Genomic DNA, 15,319 nt, shown 5'->3' on the forward strand with positions numbered 1-15,319 from the left:
GAACATACCATTTATGAATCATGCACAGACTGTTCTTTGAGTACTTTGTGAAAAGCGCTGTGGCTTCCCCAAACTTCCCAGAAGTCTGATCTCAAACTGTAGCATTAACTGGGTGATTTTAGCAGCAGCACTTGCAGATGTGACCCTTAATTATATATATATTTTTGAAAAATTTTTCAATATTTTACTGTAAACATACAAACATTCTTGACATGGTTATCAATGGCTCACAATATCACATAGTTGTGCATTCATCACCATGATCATTTTTTTGAATTTTGTATCTCCAGCAAAAGAAATAAAAAAGGAAAAACTCATATTATGCCATACACAGTTACATATTTTGTACATGAAACTCCAGTCATAAGAGCTAAGTTTGAATTCATTCAATGATTTGTGATCCAGATATCACCAGTTTCAGAATACCTGCTACGTAATGGGAGTCCATCTTAAATTTCTTCTTAAACTTTTTCTCTTTCCTTTTTGGTTTTCCATTTTGTGGCCTGAGGTCACCAGTTCCTTGAGTACAATCAAAACACTTTAATCTCACCTGCCATGCCAGAGACCTGGGTTTGATTCCCAGTGCCTGCCCATGCCAAAAAAAAAAAGAGACCATTTGGTTTGGATTGGCTGGCCTACACTGGTCATCTGTTAACCTACTGAAAACATAAGTCATGCAGTTTCTTTTTCATTATGTAACTAGCCTTGTTACACAGTGCTCTCTCTCAAGGGTGTCCCTTTTTGCTTGCAAATTACATACACCATCTTTTAGATTCAAAATTATATCTAATTTGTGCTTATGGTAGTTCTGAGTTGCTAATTTATTTTTCCCTCTTCTGATATCACAGATGAGTGAGTCTATCTCATAGTACCTGTTTATCATAAATCAACAGCATGTGGACAGTTTCATCTATAGAAAAAGGAATACGTGGTTCTAGGCACACTGTTTATCACAGCTCAAGTTTCTTTCTATGTCAAGATACCTATTCCTTATATTCTGGGACATCCCAGGCCATAGAAGAGATTCTAGAAGTGAATTCCAGTACAATTGGCTATAGGTAAAAACTGATTATGAAATATGTGTTGAAATGCAAATTCTCCCTATAAACCAGACCCACTCTGATTCATGTGGCAAAGCTGACCAGGCTCTGGGTAAGCAACCTCCTACAGCTCCAAAGTCGATGGAAAAGAGATTCGAGGTCTAGTATAACCTATAGCACCTTCACCACATACAGTGACAGGAATTATATAATTGGTGACAGAGGGGCTAAGGAGAGCTCAGAATCCGAATCTGTTTCTTCCAAAAGCTGATAAACTTATGCTGGATAAAAACTTTCCAAGTCCAAAGATACTGAATTTATTCTCTAGGTCATATAGATGTTGGTTCTAGTCCACATCTGATTGTTAACAGGTGGAAGAAAGCCAGTTAAATTAGTTCCGGGGAGGGTTCTTATTCAAGATTGATGCAAGAATTTGCAGAAAAAGTTCTTGTGCCTGTGAAGTCCTTGTACTGGGTCTCAATACTGGGACACAGCAACATGGCCTCATGAAGACTCATGTCGTGACTTAAAGCCTGCATTATGATGTAAAGAATTCCTCCCAGTAAGATTCCTTCCAGTGAATTTTCAGGCTGTGATGAAAGCAACTGAAATAAGTCTTCCAGAGAGGAAGATTGTCTTCCATTTAGATGTCTCATTTCTATATTCAGGTCTTTTCTCTCAGTCGGGTTTAGCTCATTTTCTTCATGCTGGCAACTCATCCACAACTTCTCAGCCCTCTCTCAGTACCTCCATCACTTCGTCTGGCACTTAGCATCGTTTCGTCTGGTTGCATTCTCCTCCCCAGCAGCCAAGGTGCCCCTCTAAGCTGCATGGCCCTCCCACCCCATTCCCACACCCTAACTACCACACGGTGCACCAGCCATGCATCCACCTGCGTGTGGGGATGAAGGGAACCCCCAGTGTGTGCACCTATTGTAGCAGCTGACCCTCGAATGACTCTGCAGGTTTGGCTCCAGGGCCTTGGGGCTGCAGGAAGCACATGCACCTCCACCCTCCCCTGAAGCTGGGAAAGGGCTAAACGCATAAGCAGAGCTCTTTGGACAGTCTAGGAGCAGCAGATTAGAAGTTCAAGTCCCATCAAACTCAGCAGGATGTTGAGGTGCAACATGCCCTTGCTGTCTGACCAACACGTCTTCATGTACTTCATTACTTTGTGATAAAATGTTCTTCCTTGGGACGTTGCCCACTTGTCTGTTACTCTTATGAGCTTTGTTTGTTTTTTCCAGTTTTATGAGTAATTACAAATAAGTACCTCAACTTTTAAGATACCTTATCTTAGGTAAAAAGGAAATACAGGTAATTCTACATTGGTTATTTTATGGGCGCATTTAACTGACAAAAACTAAAATTTAGAATTTAAAAACCTATGATCCTATGATTACAAATATGTATCAAACAGTTCAAGTGATTTTTTTTACAGCATAGGTAACGCCATGTAGTTATTAGTTACGGGTGTGGGAAGAGGAGTGGGAAGCAGGTGTCAGAGGAGAGCCCGTAGGGCTTGGGTTCGAATATGATGAGTTCTGCTACTTACTATGTGACTTGAACAAGTTGCTTTAATTTGGAGTTTGGGATTTAACAGCTAACTGCTATTAACAGTTGTTTGCTTGAAACTCATATATTCCCACCCCTGTTCGTGGAAACATGTAGCCCTCCACTGACCTCTGCAGGATACTGAGGGGACAGCCTTTCTTTTTCATCTGAAAACAATTCACACATCTTAAGAGACAAAAAAGGAGTACCCCACATTGTAACACCTTGCAAATTGGCTGTGGGTTTTTATTTTGATTTTGCTGATGTCCACCATCTTTTAGCTCCATGTAGGCTGTTATGCCACCTTCCGTTCTACGCAAGGTTCATCTAGGATGTGAGCAGTTAACAGATCACATGAGTTGCCCACACCCCTGGTCACAAGGGTTAGTGGGATGCTTGATAATTTCTTGTATAGAAAAAAACTTGAGCTGAGGAATATTTCAAATGATTTTGTGAGCCTTCTTTTATTGTGGTCACTTTTTCCTTTTTTTTTTTTTTTCTTTGCTTTTTAATACTTATCCCCAAGTATGACTCAACTCATTAAATGGTACTTTTTTTGCCTAATGCTTTCATGCGTTACAATTGATTTAATTTTAACATGAAATTAATTTAAAGCCATGGCATTGATTCTGGAGTAAACTAGCCTAACCCTTGCTGGTTCCCTAAAGCCTGTCTAGAGTACAAAGTCTTTGGTGATTTTCTCCAAAAAGCCTTTTTGCTTCTCTTGCTGTCATTTGAACTGCCTTTTAACCACACTACACCACCTTCAGATTAGCTGAAGCTAAGAAGAATTGAGTCAAGCCAATGTGGCTTATTTCAAAGGAAACCAACCTAATAAGAGAATTCTATCTCTGGTCTTTTAGCCACTGAGTTACATACTAATGGCCTAATTCTGGTAAATCTAGGGTAGAGAAAAAGGAACATAGTATTATGGAGCACATCTGTAGATTTTCAGAAGGCTTGAGAGTTGTAGTACTGATCAGATCCCTGATGTAGTAATTCCTCTTGCCATTACCTTGTTTTCTCTATCCTTTTGACGGGCTCAGATGCTTCTTCTGTATGAGAATAACAGAATATGTTAGTTTCCAATAGACAGTGGTGTGCTAAATATTATCTTAGATATGTAAAATAATTGAGAAGAGTTCAAGGAGACTTGATAAAGGGAAACTTGTGCTGTCAGGTCCCTCCCATTTTAATCTATAAAGAATTTTGTTTGGACCTGAATATGAATTCCCTTTCCCAATTAATGAATTGCATATATCCAGATCCATTTATGCTGTGCATTTTGGGAACATAACACCAATACAAAGCATTGTCCGATTTCCTGTTACTTCCCTTTGGTCAATGGGCTTCAGAAGAGCAGTGCTGTCCTACACCCTTGGTGTATGTGCTGTATGTATTATATAGAGGTAGAGATAGAGATTTAGCATGTGCTCTTTCTAGATGACTATCAAAGATGCTTTCCTAGGCCAGATTGTTAGCTATGGTGGTGGTTTGAAGTTGTAGGTACTCCAGAAAAACATTTTCTTAAATTTAATTCATTCCTATGAGTATGAATCCATTGCAAGTAGGACCTTCTGATGAGGTCATTTTGGTTAAGAAGATGTGGTTCACCACACTCAGCATGGGTTTTAATATTCCTGAAATCCTTTATAAATGGTATGAAATTTAGAGAGAAAGCCACAGGTGGAACAGTCAAAAGCTGGACATATTCAGAAGAGAAGGGGGAGACCAGAAGACAGCCTTGTGCCTTGCCATGTGACAAGCTAAGGATCAAAGATCGCCTGCGGCCAGCCCCAGAACACCAGTCTTTGAGGAGAAAGCATCCTCTTGATGCCTTGATTTGAACTTTTCTTTCAGCCTCAAAACCGTAAGCTGATAAATTCCTCTTGTTTAATCCAACCCATTTCATGGTATTTGCTTGAATAGCCTAGGAAACATTACCTATGAGGAAAAATAAAATTATGATTTGGTTACCATTCTACAACAATTCAGTACACTATGAACTCTGTGGTATGGCATATCAGCCAAGATACAAAGCTATAGGCCACCAGGCTTGTCATTAAGGTTCAAACTCAGACCTTTCCAAACTGCAATAGTTATGTCATCCTTGGGTACATTGACTGGATAGTTTCCTTGAAACAATATGGAAGGTACTATAACTAAGTAGATAACAAAGTACTTTGGCTCCTACAGCTATCAATCTGACACTTTTAATGAAAATTAAGTTGACTTTAAAACAAAAATGAAATGTTGGCAGGCTCCGGACCACTGGCTGCATACAAATTTTGAGTTCCCTTTCTTGGCTCAGTTGTTTTTCACAGCTGACTTCAAGTGTTCTTATTGAGCTTTCTGTAAATGAGTCAACCAGCTGCAGCTAAGGCTAGAGGATTTACCTTTTAAAGTCTGATGCTGCTTACCATATCCCACCCCACTTAGTCTTTGACCCCAAATTTGACAGTTGAAAAATTTGGTTAGCTGCATCAATGAACAGATACAAACGAGAAAGAAATGCAAAATCAGATGGAGATTAACTCCTTTCCCAAGGAGAGGCAGTTTGGTCTTCTGCCAGCATAGTGAAGGTGGTTGGTTCCTCACAGGTTCTGTTGGGCTGTGCAGGTTTAGTAGGTAGAAAGAGTTCGTGGTAAAGGGGGATACAGGGATCCTTGCTCTCAACCATGTGCCTTGTGAAGAATGAGAGTTACAAAACAGGGGTGTCATTGCAGTATAGAACTGTTTTTAAAAAATTATTCAAAGCATTTATTGAGCACCTTTATGTGCTTGGCACAGATGATATGGTAAGAAAGATACTCCCTCAGGAACCTCACATTTGTGCTATCTGTGCTGAACTCTTCATAGCAAATGTATACAAAGTACAGGAAAAGGCATTAATAAATTTTATCTGGGGTTAGAGAAGGTTTCAGAGAGAGGGCAGTATTTGTACATCAAAGAACAGAAAACTAGGAAAGATCAAAATGTAGACATATAGATGGCCTTCCAGCCTCATCAGCTGTTTGAGACTTCCAAGCTTCAATGGCTTAAAAGACATTCACTCTTCCACTCTTCTGGAGAAGCAGAAGCGAAGAAGCTGCTCCTTGTAATTGATTTTACAACAGGTGAATCTCCAGTAGACAAATCCCTATCAAGGATGTAGTCCTGTAAACAAGGTTAGGATATATCTTAGATAAAGCAGTGTAGTCTTATCTCCATGTTCTTTAATTTCAGTACAATCAAATTATATTCACAGCAAACATGTAGAGACTCTGATAGCCTGAGACAGCTTTTTAAAATCAGTAACCTGAAAGTACAGCCAACCTAAAATATTTCTTTTGTATGCTTATTCTTTGGAAATGGGTAATCCGTGTGTGACAAGTGTAAGAACTCCTTTTTTTTTTTTTGTATGCTGTATGGTGGGATCACATTTCATTATTTTTCCATGTGAGTATCCCATTATTGCAACACCACTTGTTGAATTTTTGTTTGTTTGTCTGTTTTTTGGGGAAGTGCATGGACAGGGAATTGAACCCGGGTCTCCTGCATGGCAGGTGAGAATTCTACCACTGATCTGCTCTTCCACCCCTCCATGTTTAAAAACCCTTAACCAAATTTTTCAAAAAAACAGAATTTACTCTTGTCTTGCAGAAACAAGAATTATGTCAAAAAGAAACTTTTATTATTTTGTTTTGTAAATTTATACCAGATATAAAGGGAAAAGGCCAGCCTATAAACTTTTAGCAAAGGACATTGAATCCCATTACAGTCAGCTGCTAAAAATCACCTCACTAAGCAGAATTCTACAGTAAAAATCACAGGGCTTATTGGGAAAATGGGCTTAAGGCATGACACTCAAAAACTGCATCAGTGACACGTTTTAAGAAAATTTTTTTAAAACCGTAGCAATTTTACACATTAAGTGGTTAACAAATGCAAACACTTCAATAAATATGGCACTTTACCTTGAAAAAGACTCAAATTTTGTTTGTGAAAATGGAAATCAAAGGGTTGCAGCTTGTGATTGAGTTGTTGTGAAATGGAAGGAAAGTAATCTAAAAAACAGAAAATTTGCAACACCAAAGGTAGATGGGTGTGGCTTGTAGCACTTGCCATGTAAGAATATGGTAGATATTTGAGGTGTGTGTATATATGTCCATTTTATGTATTCCTGTGTGGCTTGATTCAGAAGGTGCAATTTTCTGCATTCACTTAAATTTTCCTCGGATGGAATTGCCCCTAAGCAATTGCAAAATTCAGATTATCCTCAAGTTGTTTCCTAACATAGTAATTTCATTGGAAAAAGCTTGCATTTTCGAAACAATTATATAGTGGCTGAACTTACTGTACAAGGTTCTTTGAATCAAAACTTTCTAAAGGCAATGACACTGTAGGATTTCGGAAACATACTAGGACAGTTAAGAATTTGGCGTCTTTTGCATTGGTCAACTTGCAATCTGAGCCATCATTTCTCACATTCCTTTACTGAGGAGGAATAAAAGTAGCAATTCAGACCATTTAAATTGAGTCAAATGATAAATATAAATGCATTCTAAAAGAAATGCCTATAAGAGCCAGGAATTACATAGTCATGGGAAATTGCTACTGATCCCTAATTAGTGGAAGTTTTGAGGAGCAATGTGTTGGCACAAGCTGCTGGCCATCAGGCTGCTCTCATGTATACATGCTACAGTTGGGAGTCCACATTTTGCAGTTAAGTAACCCATTCCCATCTTTGCAGCCATTAGCAGTTTGTTGAAATTTTGATGTCAGTTGTTTACATATAGCCCATTTAGTGTTACACCATGCATTAAACACATTTTCTGTGGTGCTCAGTGCGCCCAGAGTAACTACCAACTGAACTGAACTTTTGGTGTGGGGGATAGTTAAAAGATAGGGATAACACTAACTGATTTAAACTCACCCTGTTTCTGCTTCTTGAAAACTTCAAGGGTTTTTAAAAACAATTTTTATCTATTTTTGCCTGATTTATCAAGATAATACACAATAGTATATTATTTTCTAAAGTACCAGCAAGGATTTAAAATGGGGGGGGGGGGGAGGGGAATGCCCGTTATTTCCCCACCCAGAGGTTAACTGCTGCTATCAATTTGCTTTCCACAAATATTTTCTACGTATTTTTCCACTTTACAGAAGAGAAATTATGTATTATATAAAAGTTGCTATACTGTTTTTTAAACATATTATAAGAATGTCATCACAGCATTTAAATGGAATATTTCTAATAGTTGTATAATCCCACAAATAGATCTACCATCACATATGATATGCAATACTGTTTTTCAACTGAGCTGAGAAATTGAACCCCCCCAAAATAATAAACTAAACAAAAAAATTAAGCAAAAATGGATTTAAAAAAACAAAAATAAGTCCATATCACTCCCTTGAGTTATGAGCTTATTCATTTAGTTGCCAGATTTCCAGCAAATGAATCTGTTTCAAGAGTCCAACCAATAACTCAAGCACTATATTTGCCTACTTTGAAGTTCAAAACAAAGACCTTTCTAAAACTTTCCAAAATGTCCAAGATGTTGAGTATTTCAAATAAATGAAAGTTAGATCTTAGAATGAAAACTGGCCTGTGACCCTTTCACTCTACTTAACTCCTTGCTGCCTCCACAAAGCCTTATTTACTTTTATTTTTTTAAATATTTTTATTGATAAATCTTCACATGTGCACATTCCATACATGAGGTACATCAGTGGCTCACTCACAGTATCATCACATAGTTGTATATTCATCACCATGATCATTTTTAGAACATTTGCATCTCTCCAGAAAAAGAAATAGAAAGAAAAAAGAAAAAACTCATATATACCATCCCCCTTACCCCTCCCTCTCATTAACCATTAGTATTTCCATCTACCCAATTTATTTTACCGTTTGTCCCCCCATTACTTTTTTAATCCTTTTTTTTTTACTCATTTGTGCATACCCTGGATAAAGGAGCAATAGAACACAAGGTTTTCACAATCCCACAGTCACACTGTAAAAGTTGTATCTTTATACAGTCTTCAAGAGTCAAGACTACTGGAACAAAGCTTAACAGTTTCAGGTACTTTCCTGAAGCCACTCTGATATACCATGAACTAAAAAGGGATATCTATATAATGCATAAGAATAACCTCCAGAATAACCTCTCCACTTTGTTTGAAATCTCTCAGCCACTGAAAATTTATTTTGTCTCGTTTCTCTTTTCCCTTTTGGTCAAATAGCCTTTCTCAATTCCTTGCTAACAGGTCCCAGCTCATCCCAGGATTTCTGTCCCGTGATGCCAGGTAGATTCATATCCCTGGGTGTCATGTCCCACGTAGGTGGGGGGTGGGGAGTAGGGCGGTGAGCTCACTTGCCAAGTTGCTTAGAGAGGCCACATCTGAGCAACAAAAGAGGTTCTCTAGAGGGTGACACTTAGGCTTAATTTTGAGTAGGCTTAGCCTATCATTTGCAGGAATAAGTTTCATAGAGGTGAACCCAAGATTCAGGGCTCAGTGTATTGATTTGGTTGTCCCCACTGCTTGTGAGAATATCAGAAATTCTCCAAATGCGGAAGTTTCCTCCTTTCTCCCCAGTCCCCCAAGAGGACCTTGAAAGTACTTCATTCACTGCCCAAATTACTCTGGTATATAATGGAGTGTCACAGTAACCTGGACAAACCAACAAGATCTCAGGCCCTATTCAAGCTTCCATGTCCTTATGGTGTTTGTTCTGCTTTGAAAGGATTCTGTGCCCTAGAAAAGCCATGTTTTAATTCTGACCCAAAAGCCATTTCTTTTAATCCCTATTAAGCACTATAGGTTGGAAGCTTGATTAGATTATCTCCACAGAGATGTGATCCACCCAATTGTGGGTATTAATCTTTTTTTAAAATTAATAAAACCAATCAACATACAATACAAACATTCTTAATGTATGAACATTCCATACTTTGTGTGCAATCAGCGGCTCACAATATCATCACATAGTTGTATATTCATCACTATGGTCATTTCTGAGAACAATCACATCACTCCAGAAAAAGAAATACAAAGGAAAAAAGAAAAAACTCATACATATCATACCCTTACCCCCTCCCTCTCATTGACCACTAGTATTTCCTTCTACCCAATTTATTTTAACATTTCCCCCTATTATTTAATTATTTTTAAACCATATTTTTCACTCATCTGTCCATACCATAGATAAAAGGAGCATCAGAACAAGGTTTTCACAATCACACAGTCACTTTGTGAAAGCTACATCATTACACAATCATCTTAACGAAACATGTCTCCTGGAACACAGCTCTACAGTTTCAGGCACTTCCCTCTGGCCCCTCTAATACACCTTAAACTAAAAAGGGGTTATCTATGTCATGTGTAAGAATAACCTCCAGGATAACCTCTCGACTCTATTGAAATCTCTCAGCCACTGACACTTTATTTTGTCTCATTTCTTTCTTCCCCCTTTTGGTTGAGAAGGTTTTCTCAATCCCTTGATGCTGAGTCTCAGCTCATTCTAGGATTTCTGTCCCACGTTGCCAGGGAGGTTTACACCCTTGAGAGTCATATCCCATGTAGAGAGGAGGAGGACAATGAGTTTGCTTGCTGTGTTGGCTGAGAGATAGGCCACATCTGAGCAACAAAAGAGATTCTCTGGGGGTGACTCTAAGGCCTGAATGTAAGTAGGCATCACCTATCCTTTGTGGTAGTGGGGAAGTTGAATTTTCCCTCTTTCTCATCATTCCCCCAAGGGGACTTGGCAAATAATTTTTTATTCACTGTTCAAATCACTCTGGCATTTATCGGGGCATCACTGGACAAACCTACAGAATCTCATGCCCTACTCAAGTTTCCTGTACTTATGGTGTTCAGTTATATTAGGAGATGCACTCGTCAAAATATAAATTTTGTACCAAATAAGCATTTTTTGCTTTAGTCTCATATATAAGTTGAAGGGTTTTTTTTAATTTTATTTTTTTAAATACCAAAAAACACCAAACAAATGCAAACATTCCTATTTTGATCGTTCCATTCTATATATATAATCAGTAATTCACAATATCATCACTTAGTTGCATATTCATAATCATGATCATTTCTTGAAATATTTGCATCTATTCAGAAAAAGAAATAAAATGAAAACAGAAAATAAAATTATACATACTATACCCCTTATCCCTCCCTTTCATTGATCACTAGCATTTCAAACTAAATTTATTTTAACATTTGTTCCCCTATTATTTATTTTTATTCCGTATGTTCTAATCGTCTGTTGACAAGGTAGATAAAAGGAGCATTAGACACAAGGTTTTCATAATCACGCAGTCACATTGTGCAAGCTATATTATTATACAATCATCTTCAAGAAACATGGTTACTGGAACACGGCTCTACATTTTCAGGCAGTTCCCTCCAGCCTCTCCGTTACATCTTGAATAACAAGGTGCTATCTACTTAATGCGTAAGAATAACCTCTAGGATAACCTCTCAACTCTGCTTGGAATCTCTCAGCCATTGACACTTTGTTTCATTCCACTCTTCCCCCTTTTGGTGGAGAAGGTCTTCTCAATTCCTTGATACTGAGTTTTAGCTCATTCTAGGGTTTTTCTTAATCCCTTGATGCTGATTAATGCTCAGCTCATTCTAGGATTTCTGTCCCACTTTGCCAGGAAGTTCCACACCCCCGGGAGTCCCACGTATACAGGGGGCAGGTGGTGAGTTTGCTTGTTGTGTTGGCTGGAGAGAGAGTCCACATCTGAGCAACAAAAGAGGTTCTCTTGGGGGTGACCCTTAGGCCTAATTTTAAGTAGGCTTGACCTATCCTTTGTGGGGTTAAGTTTCATATGAACAAACCCCAAGACTTGGGGCTCAACCTATAGCTTTGGTGGTCCACACTGCTTGTGAGAATATCAAGAATTCAACTTGGGGAAGTTGAATTTCTCCCCGTTCTCACCATTCCCCGAAGGGGACTTTGCAAATACTTTTCCACTCACTGACTGAATCACTCTGGGATTCATCGGGGCATCACTCTGGACAAATCAACAAAATCTCATGTCCTGCCTGAGATTCCAAGTACTTAAGGTGTTCAATCAAATATCTACATAAGTTATATTAGGAAATGCACTAGTCAAAATATAAATTTTGTACCAACTAAACATTTTTTGCTTTAGTCTCACACATAAGGTGAGATTTTAAAATGTTAATTACCATCTATTTTCAGCACCCTGCAGTAATGACATTCCTTTGTTCTTCCTCATTCAAAAACATTTTTAAAATTTGTACATTTAGTCACTATTATTATACACTCTAGGCGTTCCTAGATTATACCATCTCACTCTTTAACATCTATCTTTCTTTCTGATTTCATTTATGCCCCAACCCTCCTCCCTCTATCATTCTCACATGCAGCTTCATTCAGTGTTTTAATATAATTGTATTACAGTTAGATAGTATTGTGTTGTCCATTTCTGAGCTTTTATATTTAGTCATGTTGCACTATCTGTATCCCTTCAGCTCCAATTACCCAATATCTTACCCTATTTCTATCTCCTGGTGGTCTCTGATACCAACGAAATATTCCAAGTTTATTCACTAATGTCAGTTCATATCAGTGAGACCATACAGTATTTGTCCTTTTGTTTCTGGCTAATCTCACTCAGCATAATGTCCTCAAGGTCCATCCATGTTGTTACATACTTCATAAGTTTATTCTGTCTTAAAGCTGCATAATATTCCATCATATGTATAGACCACAGTTTGTTTAACCACTCGTCTGTTGATGGACATTTTGGCTGTTTCCATCTCTTTGCAATTGTAAATAATGCTGCTATAAACATTGGTGTGCAAATGTCTGTTTGTGTCTTGGCCCTTACGTCCTTTGAGTAGATACCTAGCAATGGTATTGCTAGGTCATACGGCAATTCTATACTTAGCTTCCTGAGGAACCACCAAACTGCCTTCCACAGCAGTTGTACCATTTAACATTACCACCAACAGTGAGTAAGTGTGCCTCTTTCTCCACATCCTCTCCAGCACTTGTCATTTTCTGTGTTGTTGATAATGGCCATTCTGGTGGGTGTGAGATAATATCTCATTGTGGTTTTGATTTGCATTTCTCCAATAGCCAGGGAAGTTGAGCTATTATATATATATTAGTTCATGTGCCTTTTGGCCATTTGTATTTCCTCTTCTGAGAAGTGTCTATTCAAGTCTTTTTCCCATTTTGTAATTGGATTGCCTGTCTTTTTGTTGTTGAGTTGAACAATCTCTTTATAAATTCTGGATACTAGATCTTTATCTGATATGTCATTTCCAAATATTGTCTCCCATTGTGTAGGCTGTCTTTTTTACTTTCTTGATGAAGTTCTTTGATGTGCAAAAGTGTTTGATTTTGAGGAGTTCCCATTTATTTATTTATTTCTTCCGTGCTCTTGCTTTGGGTGTAAGGTCTATAAAACCACCACCAAGTATAAGATTTATAAGATATTTCCCTACATTTTCTTCTGTTTTATGGTCTTAGACCTAATGTTTAGGTCTTTGATCCATTTTGAGTTAACTTTTGTATAGGGTCTGAGATATAGATCCTCTTTCATCCTTTTGCATATGGATATCCAGTTCTATAGGCACCATTTATTGAAGAGACTGTTCTGTCCCAGGTGAGTTGGCTTGACTGCCTTATCAAAGATCAATTGTCCATAGATGAGAGTGTCTATATCTGAACACTCTATTCAATTCCATCGGTCAATATATCTATCTTTATGCCAGTACCATGCTGTTTTGACCACTGTAGCTTCATAATATGCCTTAAAGTCAGGCAGCATGAGATCTCCAGCTTCGTTTTTTTTCCTCAAGATGTTTTTAGCAATTCGGGGCACCCTGCCCTTCCAGATAAATTTGCTTATTGGTTTTTCTATTTCTGAAAAGTAAGTTGTTGGGATTTTGATTGGTATTGCATTGAATCTTTAATCAATTTCGGTAGAATTGACATCTTAACTATATGTAGTCTTCCAATCCATGGACACGGTATTCCCTTCCATCTATTTAGGTCTTCTGTGATTTCTTTTAACAATTTCTTGTGGTTTTCTTCGTATAGGTCTTTTGTCTCTTTGGTTAAATATATTCCTAAATATTTTATTCTTTTGGTTGCAATTATAAATGGAATTTGTTTCTCGATTTCCCCCTCAGATTGTTCATTACTAGTGTATAGAAACACTACAGATTTTTGAGTGTTGAACTTGTAACCTGCCACTTTGCTGTACTCGTTTCTTAGCTCTAGTAGTTTTGCTGTGGATATTTCAGGGTTTTCAACGTATAGTATCATATCATCTGCAAACAGTGAGAGTTTTACTTCTTCCTTTCCAATTTTGATGCCTTGTATTTCTTTTTCTTGTCTAATTGCTCTGGCTAGAACTTCCAACACAATGTTGAATAGCAGTGGTGAAAGTGGACATCCCTGTCGTGTTCCTGATCTTAGGGGGAAAGTTTTCAGTTTTTCCCCTTTGAGGATGGTATTAGCTGTGGGTTTTTCATATATTCCCTTTATTATTGTTGAGAAAGTTCCCTTCTATTCCTATCCTTTGAAGTGTTTTCAACAAGAAAGGATGGTGAATTTTGTCAAATGCCTCTTCTTCATCAATCGAGATGACCATGTGGTTTTTCTGCTTTGATTTGTTGATATGGTGTATTACATTAATTGACTTTCTTATGTTGAACCATCCTTGCATACCTGGGATGAATCCTACTTGGTCATGACGTATAATTCTTTTAATGTGTTGCTGGATTCAATTTGCTAGAATTTTGTTGAGGATTTTTCCATCTATATTCATTAGAGAGATTGGTCTGTAGTTTTCTTTTTTTTTTTGTAATATTTTTGTCTGACTTTGGTATGAGGGTGATGTTGGCTTCATAGAATGAATTAGGTAGCTTTCCCTCCTCTTCACTTTTTTGAAGAGTTTGAGCAGGATTGGTACTAATTCTTCCTGGAATGTTTGGTAGAATTCACATGTGAAGCCATCTGGTCCTGGACTTTTCTTTTTGGGGAGCTTCTTAAGGACTGGTTAAATTTCTTTACTTGTGATTGGTTTGTTGAGGTTGTCTATTTCTTCTCAAGTCAAAGTTGATTATTCATGCCTTTCTAGGAAGTTGTCCATTTCATCTACATTGTTGTATTTATTAACATAAAGTTGTTCATAGTATCCTGTCATTACTTCCTTTATTTCTGTGGGGTCAGTGGTTATGTCTCCTCTCCCATTTCTGATCTTATTTATTTGCATCCTCTCTCTTCTTCTTTTTGTCAGTCTTGCTAAGAGTCCATCAATCTTATTGATTTTCTCATAGAACCAGCTTCTAGTTTTATTGATTTTCTCAATTGTTTTCATGTTCTCAATTTCATTTATTTCTGCTCTAATCTTTGTTATTTCTTTCCTTTTGCTTGCTTTGGGGTTAGTTTGCTGTTCTTTCTCCAGTTCTTCCAAGTGGATAGTTAATTCCCGAAATTTTGCCCTTTCTTCTTTTTTGATATAGGCATTTAGGGCAATAAATTTCCCTCTTAGCCCTGCCTTTGCTGCATCCCATAAGTTTTGGTATGTTGTGTTTTCATTTTAATTTGCCTCAAGATATTTACTGATTTCTCTTGTAATTTCTTCCTTGACCCACTGGTTGTTTAAGAGTGTGTTGTTCAGCCTCCACATATTTGTGAATTTTCTGGCACTCTGCTTATTATTAATTTCCAACTT

General features: G+C 37.7%; 1 pseudogene; it reads right to left on the minus strand.

Moving 5' to 3' along the window:
- Positions 1-382: 382 nt before the first annotated feature.
- On the minus strand, positions 383-1,793 carry LOC143653362 (nuclear factor erythroid 2-related factor 3 pseudogene; annotated as a pseudogene).
- Between the last annotated feature and the right edge of the window lie 13,526 nt (positions 1,794-15,319).

Source organism: Tamandua tetradactyla, chromosome 13 (genome assembly GCF_023851605.1).
Source record: "Tamandua tetradactyla isolate mTamTet1 chromosome 13, mTamTet1.pri, whole genome shotgun sequence".
NCBI classification, from domain to species: Eukaryota; Metazoa; Chordata; class Mammalia; order Pilosa; family Myrmecophagidae; genus Tamandua; species Tamandua tetradactyla.